Consider the following 15681-nt stretch of genomic DNA (forward strand, 5'->3'; position numbering starts at 1 on the left):
GAACACGGGCAGGAATGAAAACAGAGCAACAATGGCTGGAATTTCTAGAAGCAATTCGGAAGTCACAGAGAGGAAGTGGTATTCTAAAGGTAAGGTGACAAAACCGTGGCTGATAAGAGAAACCAAAGACAACTTATAAAACAAAGAGAGGGCACAGAAGAAAAAATACTAGAAGTTGGAGGATTGGGAAGCTTTTAAAAGCAAACAGAATGCAACTAAAATCATTAAGAAGGAAAAGATGGAATACTTAGGTGAGTTAGCCAGTAATATTAAAGAGGATACTATTTTTTCTTCAGGCACATATAGTGTAAAAGAGAGACAGAAGCGAATATCAAACCACTGGAGAATGATGCTGGAGAGATAGTAATGGGGTGAGGGTGAAAGATGATGGCTGATGAACTGAATAAGTATCGTACATCACTCTTATCTGTAGAAGACACTGGCTGGAATATGGAAGTCCCAGATGTCAGTGGTCAGAATGTATAAAGTTACGTTACTCGGGAGAAAGTAGAAGGAAAGGTGGGCCGTAATTTTTTTTTACTGGAAGGAGAAATCGATGTTCATGCCTTCAGGTTGGAGCTATGCAGTTGGAATATGATGTGTTTCTCTTTAACCCTGAGGATGTCAGGTGGAGCAACTCCAGCCATTGCTATTCTGCCATCATCCCTGCTAGTGTCCCCTTCAATCAACTTTAGTAATCTCCTCTCCCGTGCCTCCGTAGTTCCCCTCACCCTATTAATAATGATGCATCTTGTTGTACCTTTCCCCTCTCAAAGTGCAGGGTGAATTGTAACATGATCACAGCGTCAACATGGTTCCTTTACCATAAGCTCCCTAATCCAATTTGGTTCTTTGGACAACACCCAATCCAGAATCAACATTTCTCAATAGGGCACAATTACAAGCTATTCTAAAAGCATCTCATTAGTATTTTCCAAATGCCCTCTCTTGAGATCAAGCACCAATCTAATTTTCACAATCTACCTCCACCCATCCCACTCATGGACTACTCATCTCACTCTCATTGGTGGGTAGATGCGTAGGATCCTCACCAGGACTACCAGCCTCTGAGACAGCTACTTTTCCCAAGCAGTAAAGCTGATAAATATCTCTACCCTCTAACCCACCCTTCCACAACACCAAACACCTCAATTTTATCATTTCCTGTCTGTCATCCTATGCAGGCATCCTATGCCGAGCGTCACTTTATGGACTAACAATCAGTCCGTGCACAGTATATAAGCTGTGGATATATGTTGTTACTATTATGTTTTTGTGCTGTATTGGAGCCGGAGTAATAATTATTTCGACATCATTTACATGTGTCTGCTGGAAATGGAATTAAACAACCCTGAATCTTGAATAAACATTTCAACAGGCTGCAGCGTCACATTTCTGTCTCTCAGCGTTATTGCGTCAGAGCGCCACCTGGTTGACAATGGAGTCCACAAATCAGGGGGTCCTGTTATTGTGGTAAATCACCACCAAGTGGCAGTGTTGTCCACAAAAGGGAGAGGTTTACAGCGATAAGGAGGAGTGCAGGGGCTGCAAGTCGATGAAGTTCCAGACCTGCCCCTAACCACTCTCCTGACCACGAGTCAGAGTCCCAAACAGTCCTTCCATATGAGGCAACTTTTCAGCATCGTGACTGTTGGGGTTATCCATCGTTTCCAGTTTTGCTAGTGTGGCCTCCTCGACATTAGTGAGACCCGATGTCGTCTCTGCATTCTGCACTCTGTCCCGATGAGATTCTGCAGATGTTGGAGATGCAGAGTAACATATACAAAATGTTGGAGGAAGTCAGGAGGTCAGGTAGCTTCTATAGAGGGGGATAAAGCAAAACAGAGATTTCCTGCCGGGACCCTTCATCAGGACTGGAAATCGGGAGAGGCCGGAATAAGATGGTGCGGGAAGTGGAAAGAGTCCAAGCTGGTAGATGATAGGTGAAGCCAGATAAGAGTGAAGGTGAGTGGGTGGGGGAGGTGGGAGATGAAGTGAGACGCTGTGAGGTGGTTGGTGGAAAATGCAAAGGGCTGAAAAGGAGGAAACTGATAGGAGAGGAGAGCGGACAATGGGAAAGTAAAGGGGAACCAGAGGGAGACGATCCGCAGTGGAGAAGAGAGAAGTGAGGAGACAGAATGGAGGAGACTGGCGTGTGGGTTGATGAAATGAAAAGGTGGAGATGGAAGTTAAAGATATCGATGCTCATGCTACCCGAATGTAATTTGAGTTGTTGCTCCGCCAACCTGAGAGTGCACTCATCGTGTTAGTTAAACAATGAACCGGAAGGGGGAGTGGATTAATAATTTTCCCCTGGGATCCCTATTAAATCAATCCTCCCTCACCTTAAAACCGGTGCTCTCTGGTTGTTGATTCTACAAAAATGGGGGTGAAGAAAAATAAACAGAAATACATATACAACCTACAGCACAATACAGGCCCTTTAGCCCACAAAGTTGTGCTGAGCATGTCCCTACCTTATAAATTACTGGGGTTACCCATAGCCCTCTATTTTTCTAAGCTCCATGCACCTATCCAGGAGGCTGTTAAAAGACCCTGTCGTTTCCCCCTGCACGAACACTGCCGGAGCCCATTCCATGCACTTATCACTCGCTGTGTAAAAACGTACCCCGACATCTCCTCTGTACCTATTTCCAAACACCTTAAAACTGTGCCCACTGTGGCAGCCATTTTAGCCCTTGGAAAAAACCGCTGACTATCCACACGATCAATGCCTCTCATTATCTTATACACCTCTATCAGGTCACCTCTCATCCTCAGTCGCTACAAGGAGACAAGGCTGAGTTCGCTCAACTGCGCACATTCCCCATTTCTGTACACTCATAGTTTGGAACACCTGCATAATGTCGGCCTCAATCTCCAGCACTTCAAGGTGTGAAGTCCCAACCTGCCCAACCTCTCTCCAGAACTCAATCCCTCGAGTATCGGCAGCATTCTCGTAATTCTTTTCTGCCCTTATTCTAGCTTAACGTCTCTTTCCTATAGCAGAACGACCAAAACTGAATACAATAATCCAGGCATGGATACCCGAGCAATACCCTAACCCTGATGCAACCTCACTGGCCTCTTCTTCAGACCATGAGCCATGAGATATGAGACAGAGGCTGCTCAGCCAATCGAGTCTGCTCCGCCATTCCTTCCTGTCCAATTGATTACCTCTCGCAACCCCATTCTCCTGCCTTCTCCCCATAATCTTTGAACATCCCTTTAAAATACACTCAATGACTTGGCGTCTACGCTTGGTAGCTTTTAAAATCTAGAACAGGCAACTAAAAAAAAAAGCTATATGAAGGGGAAAGGTGAAATATGAGAGCAAACTAGACAATTCAATAAACCATTGTAAAATGCGAAAGGGAGGCGGGAGTTGATATTGGACCACTGGAAAATGATGATCATCTGGTAGAAATGGGGAAGAGATGGCAGATGAACTTGGTAGGTATTTTGCATCCGTCTTCTCCGTGCAAGACACTAGTAGTGTGCCAGAAAGAGTGTCATTGCTATTACAAACGGAAATGTGTTAGGCAAACTCAGTTTCTTAAATGGATAAGTCACCTGGATCAGATGGACTACATCCCAGAGTCTTGAGAGAGGTTGCTGAAGAGATAACAGGCGCAGTGGTCATGACTTCTCAAGAATCACTGGATCCTGGCATGGTCCCGGAGGACCAGAAGAATGCAAAAGTCATTTTGCTCTTTGAGGAGGGAGGAAGGCAAAAGAAAGCAAATTATAGTCCAGTTAGCCTAACCTCATAGGTTCTGCCTAGGGAAGTCTTGTCTGACAAGTCTGTTATAGATCTTCGAGGAAGTCATAAGCAGGATGGACAAACGAGAGGCGGTGAATATCATTTACTTGGACTTTCAGAAAGCATCTGATAAGGTGTCACACTTGAGACTGCTTGACAGGATAAAAATCAGAATAAATACTGGGATGGATAGAGGAATGGCAGACAGCCAAGAGGCAGCGAGTGGGAATAAAATGAGCCTTGTCTGGTTGGCCAGCAGTGACTTGTGGTCTTCAGGGGTCAGTATTCGGTCCGCTACTTTTTACATAGTTTGTCAATGACTTGGATAATGTAACTGATGCGGTTGTGTGGCTCAGACTGTGGGAAGAGATTCACCACATCATCTCACCTAGTGAGGCACCAGTCAGTTCACACTGCAGTGTGGGATTTCACCTGTTCAGTCTTTGGGAAGAGATTCACTCAGTCATCTAACCTACAGAGACACCAGCAAATTCACACTGGGGAGAAGCTGTTCACCTGCTCAGACTGAACTGGCAAAAAGTGGCTGATGTAATACAATATTTCGAAAGGTACGATAATGTATTTTGTGAAAAGGAACAATGGTGAATAATTATCTGATTGGGAGAAGGTTCAAAAACAGAACTACAGAAGAAAATGTAAGTCCTCGGGAAAGTCTCCCAGAAGGTTAACTTATAGGTTGAGTCTGGAGTAAAGAAGGCATTTACTTAAAGTGAAGTAGAATATCTAAGCAAGTAGATAATGCTGGTACTTTATAAGACACTACTTAGGCCGCACTTAGAATAATTCGGACCCATATCTCAGAAAAGTTGTGTTGTCGTTGGATAGAATCCAGAGGATGTTCGAGAAGATGATTCCGGGAGTGAAGGGGTTAAGATAAGAGGGACATTTGCCAGCCTTGGGCCTGTACTCCTGCACTGACCTGTGTTTAATAAATGTGGATGATGGGGGTAAATTTCACTGAAACCTACCAAATGTGGAAAGGTCTAGATAGGTTGGATGAGGAGAGGACTTTTCATTTGGTGGGGGTAGCCATAACAGAGGGCACAGCCTGAAAACTGAGCAGCGACCTTTTAGAGTAGTTAAGGAGGATTTTATTTAGTCAGACAGCAGTGAATCTGTGGAATTCTCTGACACAGACGGCGGTGGGGGACAAGTCTGTGGGTACATTTAAGGCAGAAGCTAAAAGTTTGCTGATCAGTCAGGGCATTACAGGATATGCCGAGGAGGCAGGTGCATGGGGTTGAGTGAGAACCGAGATCAGCCATGATAGAACAGCGGAGCAGGCTTGATGGGCTGAATGGCCTAATTCTGCACCTATGTCTTATGGTCTTATACTGCAGGTGTCTTACACAGTGAAGATTGACACAGATTACATTTGGCCACTATTTCTTTGCTCCATTACAAAGTCGCCAGCATCATCTTCCAGCGGTACAATATCAACTCTTGCCTCTTTTTTACTCTCTATGTATCTGAAACACTTCTGATACTTGATATTATTGGCTCACTTACCTTAATTTATCATTTTGTCTCTCTTGTGTGTGTGTTTTTTTGTCTCCTGTTGGTTATGTTAAAGCTTTCCAGTCCTCTAAACTTCCCACTATTTTCTTGCTATATTATATGACACCGCTTTTTCTTTTATCAAAAAAACAGGAGAAAATGTGTGGATGCTGGGAATCCAAGCAACACATACACAAAATGCTGGAGGGACCTAGGAGGCCAGGCAGCATATATGGGATTTAGTAAACAGTCCACGTCTCGGGGCGAGACACTTCATTAGGATTGGGGGGGGGGGAAACAGATGAGATGTCAGAGGGAGAAGTGTGGGGGTGAGAGGGGTGGAAGAAATGGTAGGTGATAGGTGAAACTGGGAGAGGGGGAGTAGTGAAGGAAAAAGCATCTTCGGATATAATTTCCTTAACGATTCTCGAAAGATCATTGCTAACGCCTCCACATCTCTTCAGCCACCTCTTTCAGATCTCTGGGGTGTACACCATCTGATCCAAGTGACCTATTTACCTTCAGACCATCTCTGTTTCCAAAAGAATCTTCTCCCGTGTAACGTAACTTTACACATTCTGAGCAGTAACATCTGGGACTTCCATATTCCTGCGTCTTTGACAGAAAAGAATGATGTACAAACCCCATTTCCAGAAAAGTTTGGATATTTTCCAAAATGCAATAAAAACAAAAATCTGTGATATGTTAATTCACGTGAGCCCTTATTTAAAAGACAAATGTAAAAGAAAAGATTTTCAATAGTTTTACTGACCAACTTTGCGACGAACAAAGAAGAAATTTGTCAAGTTTCCGTGTGGGAGGATGCTCGGGAAGGTTCAGTCGCTTGGCTCTCTCAATGAGGAAGTAAATTGGATTCGCCATCGGGTACGTTGGGGAAGCTAGAGTGCGGTAATGGATGGTTGTCTCTCTGACGGGGGACCTGTGACGAGTGGAGTGCCCAAGGGATCGTTGCTGTGTCCGTTCTTGTTTCTCATCTATATCAATGATCTGGATAATAATGCCGTTAGCGAGATCATCAAATTTGCCAATGACAGCAACATTACGGGTGTAGGCCACAGCGAGGAAGAGTACCGGAGCGTGAAGCGGGACCTGGACCAGCTGAAAAAATGGGGTGAAGTGTCAGATCGGATTTAACACACACAACTGTTAGATATTGCCCTTTGGGCGGACCAGCCAGGGTTGGTCTGACACAATGAGAAATAGGGCACTGAGGAGTATGATAGAAAAAACGAATCTGGGAATGCAGGTCCATAATTCAATGAAAGTTATGGCGCAGTTAGACAGGGTCGTAAAAACAGCTTTTCGCACATTGGCCTTCCTAGACCAAAGTACTGAATACAGGAGTTGGGACGTTACGTTGCTGTGGTTTAAGGATTTATTGGGGCCCAATTTGGAAAATTGTGTACGGTTGGGCTCAACCACCTGCAGGAAAGATGCAAATAAGACTGAAAAAATGCAGAAAAAGAATTACACGGCTATTGTCGGGACTGAATGTTTATAATTAAAAGGAAAGATTACATATGTCAGCACTTTATACAATATTATGAGACGTATAGAGAGTGTAAATGCAAGCGAGCTTTCTCCACTGATGTTGGTGTGAGAATACAACTGGAGATCATGGGCGAATGGTGAAATGTGAAATGTTTAAGGGAAACATGAGGGGGAACTTCTTCACCCGGAGGGTCGACAGAGTTTAGATAGTGCTGTGAACGCAAATGGTAATTGAGGTTCCGATGTCAACGTTTAAGAGATGATTGGGGAAGTACACGGATGAGAGGGATATGGATGGCCACGGTCCGGGTGAGGTCGATGGGAGTAGGCAGTTTAAATAATTCCTCACTGAATGGACGGGCTGGAGACCCTGTTTCTGTGCAGTTGTTCCCTATGGCTGTCTGACTGTATGTCTGGGTTAGAACCTTAGTATCTCACAGCACCGATCAATCTAGAAAGTCGTTGATACTGTTCGATCCCTCTGTCCTTGCACACACTGAAGCATGGAGACTGAGTTAATGGATGGCTACAGCATGAGAAGATGGAAGCTGTGGAAATTATCTATTCTGTATTCCCCAACAGTCTGCGACGGTTTTGAAGGAAGACAAGTGTGAAACCGGGTATTTGCTTTGCCTTCGCGGCGTTTTTAGTTTGTGTAGTTTTGTATGTTTCATTTAAAATTGATTTCAGAGGGAGACACGGATTCCACACCGGCCATGTGAATTCGGAGTTACATGGATCGAAATATGAGCGTATCCTCACCCGATACGATAAAACCACGATTCAGAGGTAAATTGATATTAGGATAAAATGGTGTGTACTTGAAGTGGGAATTTGGAATTGGCATTTTGGAAAGCTGGTTCTTTTAATGAGCAGCAAGAGCTGCTGCTGAACACGTTGAAATGCTGGTTTTAAGTTGTAAGCCTCCACAGGAAAGGATGCTTTGATGTCATTGCAGCATTTGCCCTGTAATATGTAAATGACAGGTCAGTTCAGAAACGCGCTGGTGCAGTCAGTCACCCAGCGATTTGCTTACGTCATCAGCCCTAATTCCATTAATTATCCAGGTGCTGCTGGGTGATCAGATTAAATCGGTTATTTCCCTCAGCCCTATTTTTTGTAGCACTGTGACTGCAGACTCGCAATTGAGTTGTAAAGTGTACCGAAGTTTCGACTCTCCGTGCGGAACACGGCTGCCCTTTGTCTTCCAGCCAGAATTCACTCTGTCTACTACATCATCTGCTTTCTGTTAGGAAGCCAATTCTGAATCAACGCAACCAGGTTTCCCTGGATCCCATGGCTCCTGACATTCTGAATGAGTCCACTATGGGGAACTGATCAAACGCCTGACCAGAATTAATGCCCCCACATCGACTGTCCTGATTCTTCTGTTTGTTTAATTTACACTTTTTCAAATAATTCAGTCTGACTCATTAAGGACAACATGCTACGTTGTCTCTCCGTAGCCAGACTACGTTTCTCCAAATACTCATAAATTCCATCTTCAATAATCCTCTCCAGTAGTTTACCCACTACAGATGTAAGACTCCCTGGTTTATAATTCCAAAAACCACCTCTATTATCTTTCATCAACAAATTAATAACATTTTCCACCCTCCAATCATTTAGTTCTGCTTCCGTGACCAGAGAAGACACAAATATCCTGTCCAAAAACGCAGCAATGTCTTCGCTCGCCTTGCAAATTACCTGGAGTATATCCCCTCCGGTATCTATCGGGGAATCATCTATTCCAAAGACTATATCCCTTCCGGTATCGGGGAATCATCTATTCCAAAGACTATATCCCTTCCGGCATCGAGGAATCATCTATTACAAAGACTATGTCCCTTCCGGTATCGGGGAATCATCTATTACCTGCACTATATCCGTTCCGGTACCGGGGAATCATCTATCATAATGTTTTCCAAGTTTCCAGCGCATCCTCTTTCTCAGCGTCGGCATGTTCGAGTATATCTGCCTTTTGACGCTGTGTTCACATTGATCAATGTATTCAGTGAGGAGCTTCACCGCCTGCTTGGACTCCCGATACAGGTTTTCCTCTTTTACCTCTGATCTGCCCACACTCTCTCTAGTCATCCTTCTGTTCTTTACTTATCTTAGTGCATCTCTAATTTCCTTCTAACTTTGAAGTCCATTGTAAAATTATTTTTCTGTCTACATGCTGACTTGCCATAATCCTATCTGATCCGTTCTTCCAGAACCTTAACGAGCTGTTCACCTTTCTTCACCTTGACGAGCTGTTCCATATTTCTTGTCAGCAAGGGTTACTTTACGCTATCACCCTTTGCCTGCCTCAATGAGACAAGCTTAAACTGAACCCACGTAAGTGTTTTCTGAACAATTTCCACATATTTGTTGTGCATTTCCTTATTTAACTTCCCAAGTTCTGCCAGGAAGCACCACACATCGCAGATCTCCAGTTAAATACATCCCATGCTCCCTAGTCATATCCCCGTGTACGTTAAATGGAGGGCAGTTCTGCCCTATTGTTCTGACATGCTGACAATCGGAGAGACCTGTCACCTGATCCGTTCACTTTTCTAATATTAGATCCGGTCTGGATTATTCGCTAGACCGCCTTTCTTTTTATATTGACATGAATCCTTCCAGCACACAACTGAGAGATTATGCCAGACCTTTTACCCAGGGAAGGTGCCAATGAATATTGTGGAATTTTCACTTACCCGTGGCAATAACATGCCACATGTCCAAGATCCGCTTCCCGATTGGTTCCTCACCGTTCCCGTTGCAATTTGTTTTTGTTTGTAAATCTAGTGGGCGGCTGTACAGAATACTCCAAATGGGGTGATCGCGCCCTTCATGTCTCTGTGTTCGTTTCACAGTCTATTAACAAACAAACATTCCACGTTTTCCTCCCTTTCTGCAGCTGCGATACTATCCCTGGTTTCACATCGCACTCCCTTTACACTTTGTTACCCGACCCTGTCCATTTTGAAACATCTAAAACCCGGAAAGCCCTGAAGCCATCTCTGTCCTAGTGTCTCTGATAGTTTGGAACATACTTCAACCAATGTAACAATCACGCCAGCAGCATTGAACGTTTATATTGCTACCTGCCTGAACTGTATAAAGTCAGCAATCTTCCACCAATTCTGCAATTTCCGGATGACCAGGCACATGATTGTTTGGATTTATGACATATATACCAAAGCTGTTCTTTGTAAAACGGCTTTATTTGAAAACTCCGCGGAATTGTCATTAGACGCGGGCGTTATCTACACAGATGACCATTTAATGTAAACATATACTTCATTCCATTCCTCAGCTCCTCTCTGAATTTCCTCTGTGTCAGTGTATAGATACAAGTGTTGGTGCACATGCTGAGAAATTGTAACATGTACCCAAATTGTTGTAGGATGTATACCGGGGAACTCAAATATCTGTCCTCGTAAAAATAGTTTTGCACTTGCCATTTTAGAGAACGGGCTACATAGGGCATCCACAATAATATGAAATTAGCTGATATAGAAAACATCAAAATCATCGATTTTCTGCGATTTTCCACCTCGGCATCTTTCTGATTGTCGCTGTTGTGCCGAAGCTTTCTGCGGACTCTATTTGCCACAACGATATGCCTTACGGTTAACCCGTTAAACACCAGGATTAAGCCGATTGGTATCAATGGTGTTAAAATGCTCTGCAGTAATGCGTATCCTCTCCACACGGGTAAAGTGGCGTATTCATATGAGCCGGTGCACCGCCACGGCGTGTTGTCAATGATGACGTAAGGTTCAATGGCAAAGTATAACGGGACACATCTCCCGCAGCTCACTATAACCACGGTCACGATAACCACCGTTACTGTTCTCTCGGTGCAGTATCGCTCCCGCAGCTTTCGGCAGCATATTGCGATGAAGCGATCGAAGGTAAAACTGACCGTGAACCAAACAGAACAGTCCTGCGTTACAGCCGCAAATACAAGTGTCAGAGCGCATACAGGAGTGAGGAGCAGGGATCTGGAATAAATGTAGATATTGTTGGTCTGATCCACTAAAGCAACAACGATAACCACCATCAGATCCGCTGTTGCCATTCCAACCAGGTAACGGGTGATGCATTTGGAGAGTCCGCATTTTCCCCGAGAAAGGATCACAATCGCCGTTAAATTAACTGCAAGAAATTTGGAAACAAAATAGAAATACGGTCAGTTTCCTGAATGCCCCCGTTCTACCGATGCTATGCAGGGTATAGTCTGTTTGGAAGTGGAAAGCGGGAACCCAGTGTGTGCGGTCTCGGTCGCTGCACTCCGGCTGGAGGACAATGACGGATGTGAGTGTCAGTGGATTGGCGACATTCCCACAGTTTAGAGCGAGGCATCCGAGTTCCACGACTCACGTACCGGTGAGCAGTCGATCGCTCCTGTAAACAACACCGTTTCCATTATTAGAGGTGAAAGAGCTGAAGGGGTTTGTTTGTAGCGGTGACATGGTGGGGTCAAGGAGATATAAAGCACGAGTTCTCATTTACTGACTTACAGAAGAACAGACCTACGTGTCGAAAATAGACTGGACCGTCATTTAAATAAGCTGCCGCGTTGTTATAAGATCGAAGTGTCTGCACTGATAGAGACTCGGACCTAGATAAGCAGAGACCAGTATCACTTCAGAAAGCCTAGCGAAGAGAAATTATGAAACAATGTCAATATCGGCACCAACTTAATTAACAATAAAATAGAACACTATGATCAAAGTACGGAAAATGTAAATAAAATCATTAGATGCCCGAATCCTCCATTCCGGAAACACGTTTCAGCCGACGGTAGCATCTGTGCTCAGTAACAGTGCGGATACCGCAGCAGAGTAACGACGGCACCATACATAAAGTGACCAGCTCCGGCATCTTACCGGGGACACCAACCGCTACAAGTGTGGGATAGAAAATGGCCGCGATGTAGTAAATCGCCGCATATTCCCATATTCCGTTAGAAGCAGCGTTCAGTTATGCAGAAGGTTTCAGCTGCTCAGATGGACTGGGGATCGGTTTATCAGACTTTTATTGAGGTGAGAACAATTCCACTGAGGCAATTAGCGTGGCTGTCACGTCAGGGACATTAGTGACAACCAACTGCACAAACACTTACGTTAAACTATTTTTTACTCACTGTTCCCGTGTCATTAATTTGACTCCTCAAGGGATATTGCAATCTATTTACTTTAACTAAAGTATGATGTGAATTTTCCATGTTATTCTCCATGATACCTGGCTTCAGCTATTTAAATAGGATATTTTTATAGCTGTGCTGCTTTTAAAGTCGGCATGCATATTGAAGTCGATTTATTTTGTAACATTTGACGGAGCACATTCGCTTCTGAAATTGAGGGAAGGAGTTTGTTCCGGCGGGTGAAATGGAGAACACTTCTTTATTAAAGGGGAATATTCGTTCATTTTTTTCTTTCGTTCATTCCAGTCATTCTGAGTGATGGATTAGACAATGACAGCTGACATGTGTTATAATAAAATACACTGCACTTATTTTCCTCCGAACACTGTAAAAAAAAAAACCACAGCGGTATTCCAGAGGCCTGTGATCAAAAATGGAACGTGTCCTCGGGAAATTAGCGAGGGCTGTGGGCAGTTTGAAGAACAGTGTTTTCAAGCGCACACATGGGGTGTTTGGCAGGAACCTGACCTCTTCCAGCGCATGACTTGACCACCCCATACCCGTGACGCGCCATGCAGTCGATTTAACATTAAAGATTTTCTCAAACCAGCTACAATTCTACAAGAATTTCGCCATCCATTCTCAGTTTGAACAAAGGTAACAAGTAAAATCTGTGAACATTCCGCAGGTTTTCGGGCTGTTCTATAATTTGCCACGAGGTTGTCTGTTTTTCCCCTGATTTGCTTTCCGGTATATCGTCTTTCATAAAAAACATAGAAACATATAAAACGTACAGCACAATATAGGCCCTTTGACCCAAAGTTGTGCCAAATATGTCCCTACCTTAGATATTACTAGCGTTACCCATAGCTCTCTATTTCTCTAAGTTCCATTTACCTATCCAAAAGTCTCTCAAAAGACCCTATCGTATCCGCCTCCACCACCGTTGCTTGCAGGCCATTCCACTGTTATAACCCCAGCCCCCTCCTTTGTGAGAATCGCAAGAGAGAGAGAGAGAGCCTTACGGTTTGGAATGCGGGCTGGCCGCTCAGCCAGACAAAAGCCTTGGACATAGCCATTGTCTTGGGAGACACCTTTGTGGAACAAGGAACCGGACTACGTGCAAACCCTCAGGGCAATGTGAGATGGGTGATGGGGGAAAGATTGCCTCACCCCCACCCTGATTGACATCTACAACCCTGCCAGTCCAGATAAGGTGGGCTGCCGAGGCGGGGCCTCAGACGCACCAAGGAGACACACGAAGAAGACAAGATAGCGCTTCCCGTCGGAGTGGGAAGCCATTCTGAAGGAAGCCACGTGCTTTAGATTCCGGATCGGGAGTCTGTGGCTGGAACCGAAGGAAAAACCGTTTTAACTAACAACAGGGATTTGCTTCGCAAAGACGACGGGCAAGTGTTCCTTCTCTCTCTCTCCAACACGTGAAATGTCAGCGGTTCCCGAAACGGGGAAGCCTGCAGACTTTGAGTGACTCTTATATTCCATTGGACTCAGTATCCCCTAGACAACGATAGAGCTTATTTTTGATTGATTATTACTATACCTGTGCTTTAGATTGAGTTTTGAGGATGTATATGATCTGAATGTTTTGTATTAACCATACGTTTGTGCCCCTTTATAAATAAAACGTTTGAAAATAGTATCATCAGGCTTCAGCGGACCTCTCTATCTTTGCTGGTAAGTCACCCGGTTACTGGGAACGTAACAAGTGGGGCCTCGTCCCGGGATTTGAAACCAAAGGGGAGGGTCAGTGAATCGGGCTGTAAGTCCAAACTTAAATCTGGTTACGCAGGTAGCCAGACAGGAAACCAGCAAAGATGGATGTGGATGAATTTATGAGAAAACCGACTGTAGAGGCGCTAGGAGCGGCTACCAAATTAGACTTGGTAAATCTGGCAAAGGGGTTAGACCTCGCAGAGGTGAGGTCATCAATGAAAAATCAGGAAGTGCGAAGGGTCATAAATCAGTATTACATTGGGATTAAGGTGTTTGCAGCTGAGGATTTGGAAAATATCCCCGAAAAGAGATTAGCGAGTGGGACAGATCAGTTAGAGTTGGAGAAAGTAAGGTTGGAACATGATCTTAAAGTAAAGCAGCTAGAAGCAGCTGCGAAGGAAAAGGAAAAGGAAAGAGAGCAGGCGTTCAAACTAAAGCAGCTAGAAGCAGAAGAGAAAGAGAAACAAAGGAGCCATGAATTGGAGCTGGACAGGCGAAGGCAAGAGCGAAGAGCTCAAGGGGTAGAGAGAGAGGAGGGGTTTGATGGTAGTCGGGCGTTGAGGTTGGTCCCCCCGTTCGAGGAGACGGATGTTGATAGTTATTTCTTGCTTTTTGAAAAGGTGGCAGTGAATCAGAAGTGGCCCAGAGAGCAGTGGGTGGCGTTGTTACAAAGTGTGTTACGAGGGAAAGCACAGCGGGCATATGCAGCGTTGCCCCCGGAAGGGGAAAGGAATTATGACCAAGTAAAGGAGGCCATTCTCCGAGGTTACGAGTTAGTACCTGAGGCGTATAGACAAAGGTTCCGAAATTTAAGGAAAGGGTGGAATCAAACGTATACCGAGCTAGCCCATGAGAAGGGTGTGCTCTTGGACCGTTGGTGCACCGCGGAAAAGGTGGCTGACAACTATGGGCGTCTCAGGGAGTTATTTTTGATTGAGGAATTTAAAGGTTGTGTTCCGGAAGAGATCCGGATGTATTTAAATGAGAGGACGAATCAGTCCATCTCAGAAATTGCTAGGTTCGCAGATGAATATGCCCTAACCCACAAGACAAAGTTTTCCTCGCCAAAAAGTTACCCGAGAGACCGTCGGAATGGTAGGGAAAGCCCGCCGGCTGAGGCGGAGATCCCACTGGGAGCTAGTGGTAAAATTGAGGAGAGGCAAGACGGCAGGAGAGGTCCTGGCTTGACCTGTTTTATTTGTGGAAAGGTGGGTCATATTGCATCTAAATGCTTTGCTCCGAGAAAGGAGCCAGAGAGAGAGAGAGCAACGATCCCTATCGGGCGTGCAGTGGTAATCAGAAAATCGGCAAGAGGGTCCCAGGGGGGCAGAGAGCGCGAGGGGTCGGAGATTTATCTGTCACCCGGAACCGTGTCTGTGAGGAAGGGGGACCCGCCAATCCCCGTACGGATTTGGAGAGACACAGGGGTTGAGCTATCATTAATTAGTCGTAACGTATTACCATTCGGACCTCCGACGGGCGAGGTAGCCCTGAGAGGCATAGGAAACTGGACCGAGGTGGTGCCTTTGCATAGGGTCCTTCTAGATTGTGAGTTGGTGTCGGGACCAGTGGAACTGGGGGTCCTGCCGGAGTTGCCGGGGGAAGGCGTGGACGTCCTTCTGGGTAACGACCTAGCGGGTGGGAAGATGGGAGCCCGTGAGAGTTGAGGCCCCGCCCATTGAGTCCCCGAGCTATCCCGCATGCGCGGACACTCGCAGCCTGTCGAGAGCGGCGGCTGAGAAAGCGAGCAGTTTAAAATTGGCCCAGACGTCTTTACCGACCCCGCGCCACGAGGGTTTCGAGGGTGGTAAAACGAGGAATAGTAACGTAAAAGGGGGTAAGGGAGAGAAGGTAGATCAACCCTTAGCGAAGAAAAAGGTCCTAGAGGTAGGAAATAAAGATGAGAAACAGATAAAGCTGTTAAAAGGTCCAGGGTTGGACATGGATGAGTCTAAAGGTGTTCCCGATAATGAAATGAGGGCAGTCCTCGATGAAAAGGATGCCATTACCT

The 15681-nt window shown here is 45.1% G+C and overlaps 1 protein-coding gene and 1 pseudogene across 1 annotated transcript in view; both read left to right on the forward strand.

Moving 5' to 3' along the window:
* The window catches only part of LOC140722787 (uncharacterized), a 42204-nt pseudogene extending 37912 nt beyond the window's left edge, over positions 1 to 4292 (forward strand).
* Positions 1 to 15681, forward strand: part of LOC140722806 (uncharacterized) — an 879998-nt gene that overhangs the window by 24367 nt on the left and 839950 nt on the right. The window lies entirely within an intron of this gene.

Source organism: Hemitrygon akajei, unplaced genomic scaffold (assembly GCF_048418815.1).
Source record: "Hemitrygon akajei unplaced genomic scaffold, sHemAka1.3 Scf000089, whole genome shotgun sequence".
Lineage (NCBI taxonomy): Eukaryota > Metazoa > Chordata > Chondrichthyes > Myliobatiformes > Dasyatidae > Hemitrygon > Hemitrygon akajei.